The sequence below is a fragment of the Rhinopithecus bieti genome, unplaced genomic scaffold (assembly GCF_001698545.2).
Source record: "Rhinopithecus bieti isolate Rb0 unplaced genomic scaffold, ASM169854v2 scaffold_2554, whole genome shotgun sequence".
Lineage (NCBI taxonomy): Eukaryota > Metazoa > Chordata > Mammalia > Primates > Cercopithecidae > Rhinopithecus > Rhinopithecus bieti.
Genome location: NW_016804196.1, coordinates 3,848,846 through 3,852,782, shown reverse-complemented (window position 1 = coordinate 3,852,782; position 3,937 = coordinate 3,848,846).

Here is a 3,937-nt window from a genome sequence, read left to right as displayed (position 1 = left end):
TTTTTTTTTTTTTTTTTTTTTTGAGACAGGGTATCAGTCTGTCACCCAGGCTGCAGTGCAGTGGTGGGATCACAGCTCACTACAGCCTCTGCCTCCTGGGCTCAAGTGGTCCTCGTATCTCAGCCTTCAGAATAGATGGGACTACAGGCACACACCACCATGTCCGGCTAATTTTTGTATTTTTTGTGGAAATAGGTTTTTGCCGTGTTGTGCAGGCTGGTCTCAAACTCGTGGCCTCAAGCAATCCACCCACCTCAGCCTCCCAAAGTGCTGAGATTACAGGCATGAGCCACCACATCTGGCCGTTACATCCCTATATTAAACATTAGTATGTTTATGTTAGAATACTGTACCTTTTGAATTTCATAAACTAGGGGAACATTTATTCTGATGATGGATGAAAGAACTTTCTTGGATGGATGAAGAGAACAACGCTGTGAAACAACCAGTAGGTGGCGAAAACTGGCAATAAAAAGCTTTTTGTTTGGTGGCCTGGGGAATGAAGACGGAAAGAAAACACAGGCCGTTCAGACTCTTGATACAATCTCCATTCCCTGCATCTTGTTTTTTTCTCTTCCTGGTGCCACACTACTTCTAGAATCCAACCAGGCAAAGCTTCCAAAAGGGTCATCCATTGGCTCTTGCAAGTGGAAAACATCTTGGAAAGTGAAAAGTCCACTGTGCATATGTTTGTAAGGTTGTTGGAAGGTCTCAGGCACAGATCTGGGATTCAAATCCAGTTACTCCTGCTGGTGTTCCCTCCCCCACCTCAGCATTGTCCAAAGACGAATAGTCAATGTCATATACTTCCTGGGAATACTTGCCTTTATGCTTTAAAATGGAATCTAATAAACATGGAACCTAAACATAGGAATGGTTTCACTCTTTCAACTGAAAGAGTATCTAGAACATTCCCAGGGAATATATAACCGCTAGTCAAAGACTGCAATACAGATCCGTCTCAAGACTGATTATAGCCGAGATGCCACATAAGGAATTAGTCTGGGAAAATCCATAGAGTGAGGCTCTACAGGAGCAAAGGAAGACAAAATCGGTAAGCTATTCTTTCTCTGGGAATAGGGGATCCGTTTCCTTCTGGCTGCCCACTTTGCAGAAGTACAGTTTCTTTTGCAGGTCTGTCCTATCATTTCCTCACTCATATGCTGAGTATGAGGAGCCTGAAGCCTTTCAATTCCTCTTAGGTAATTTTGGGGCTTTAAAATACACTTTCAAGATTTCTAAACCATAATGTTGTGGAACTGGCATGAATTTATGTGAGAACATATACTCTAGGTCAATCTATACCCAGTGCCTATCCAGACCAGAACACCTCCCACGTGCATAAAAGGGACTCTGTCCCAACCATCAGAAGGACAGGAAGGAGGATCTCTTTTCATCCCCTCTTGCCTGGATAAGAAATTTGTACCCAGGCACCCATTCCTATGTGAGAGCAGTTGGCTTGTTGGGCTGATGGGATACAATAAATGAAGAAATAAAATAAAAACACCCAAGAGAGATGGCAGTGCATATAGCATATAGTCCCAGCTATTCATGAGGCTGAGGTGGGAGAATCCTTTGAGCCCAGGAGTTCGAGTCCAGCCTGGGCAATATAGCAAGAACCATCTCTTAGAAAAAAAAAAAAAACTAAAGAATTTGGTGTGCTTTTTTGACTTTTTAAAGAACATTTTGATTTTACAGTAGGAATGAGACAAAGATGATGTCAGGCCAGTGGCTCATGTCTATAATCCCAGCACTTTGGGACACCGAGGCGGGCAGATCACAAGGTCAGGAGTTCGAGACCCCGAGATGGGCAGATCACAAGGTCAGGAGTTTGAGACCAGCCTGGCCAGTATGGTGAAACCCCGTCTCTACTAAAAATACAAAAATTAGCAGAGCGTGGTGATGTGCATGTGTAATCCCAGCTACTCAAGAGGCTGACGCAGAATTGCTTGAGCCCGGGAGGCAGAGGTTGCAGTGAGCTGAGATCGCACCACTGCACTCCAGCCTCGGTGATGGGACAGAGCAAGACTCTGTCTCAAAGAAAAAAAAAAAAAAAGATGTCAGAGCATATTTGTACACATTATAGTACTCATTTGTCATCTTTCTTGACCACAATAATTCCGTGTCCCTATATATTTGCACTCAAGCCCTATTAAGTAAGCCACTGTGCTTCTAGAAAACCTTTTTCTTTTTTTTTCTTGGTGCTTTATTTGTCAAAGACTCTTGGAGATAAAAACACACACGTGCAACTTGTTTGTCCTCTTGTCCTTTTTTGCTAGGGGCTATTCATGCTGATGAATTTAAAACTGCTTGCGAGTACACACGTCTGCGAGTGTGGATGTGTATGTATGTATCTACGTACCTCATTTGAGAAAGTGCGGCCACCTAGGATTGGCCACCAGGCAAAGGTGGAGACCTTTAGGAGCCCACCCACCCCAGCGTTAGGACGGTGGGCCTGAAAGTTACTATGTAGAACTCCTCATCGTGTAGCACTAAAGCAGTGCAAAACGTGTTAGGGACAGAGGAAAAACATTGACTTAAACTATCGTAAAGCCCTTGATAAACCCCTTCCCTGGCGCGCTGAGTTCTACATGGCTTGGGCCACGGACTAAGTGTTCAGGTGGGCACGGGCGGGGATGCGCGCGCGTGTGTAGTGCGCGGACACCTAGGAAGCCACTTGAAAGTAAACACCACGCTCGGGGCTTCCCTAGACATTGCTTAAAACGTGCAGAGTCGCCTCTCTTCACGGCAGGGCAGCGCTGAGGTCCCACTGCTCTGGGCGCGGCATTGGCCTGGGTCTTCCCCAGGCGGCCGAGCGCTGGTAACACGCCGTGTGTGTGTGTGTGTGTGTGTGTGTGTGTGTGTGTGTGTAGGCGCGTGTACACACTCTATACACGGCTAGAAAGGGTCCAGGCGACACACACACTCCCACATACACGGCTAGAAAAGGTCCAGGCGACACACATACACACACACACACAGATGTTCCAACACTACACGGCTAGGATGTGTGATGCCAGGACGGTTTGCTCCTCCGTGCGCTTTTTACGTAGCCCTTGTCTTATGTCTATGTTGACTTGCACTTCCTCGCGTACCCGCCTCAGTTCAAGCCCTCCCGCTTCGCGCAGCCGTCGCCCGCCCGGCCCGGTGCGTGCGAGATTGCCCGGGGGTAAGCCACCCCAATTTTACTTTTCTTTCCCACCCCTGTCAGCAGACCCCGGCGACCACCGAGTTCGCGCCGCCGCCTACCCTCGGCCCGCCGTGTCTGAAGGCCTCTTTGTTATGGATGTATTGTGCTCTGGGCGCTATATCCTCGCCCTAACGCGGGCGCGCGTCGGTCCCGGCGCTCGCTCCTCTGAGCGCTGGCGCTCGGGTCCGCGCCTTGCCAGTGCGCCTCCGCCCGGCCGAGGCTCCCGCGGGCGCACGGGCGGCAGTCGGAGGGCCGTGTGGCACGCGCGCCTGGGGCGCGCCCCCTCCTCCTGGCCTGGCGTGAGGTTCCGCTGTGTGTCGAGCTCCACGGCTGGACTGGCCTACTCCCGGGCCGGCCGCGGCGCTTTAACCGGGCCAGGGCTACGGCGGCGGCGGTAGGGGGGCGGTCGGGTGGTTCAGAGGGTAGGATCTTTCTTTTCTTCTTTTTTTGACATGTGAACCGTGTGAGCGTTACTGGGCAAGGAACCTAGGCTCAGGCGGGTGATGCGGAGAACCATGACAGTAACGGAGTGAACACAGGCCCGACCGCTCGCCGGCACTCCTCTGTCGCTCGCATGCTTTTTTGTACTTCGCTCCGACGCGCCCAGCGCCCCTCGCCGGGTTGCCGCCACTGCGCCGCGCCGGCGGCTCAGCGGCTCGCCCGACTCCTGCTTCTATCGGTGGGCCCCTGTCTCTGGCTGCTGATGGCGCGCGTCGCGGCTCGCCCAGGCGAATACACGCTGTTGGA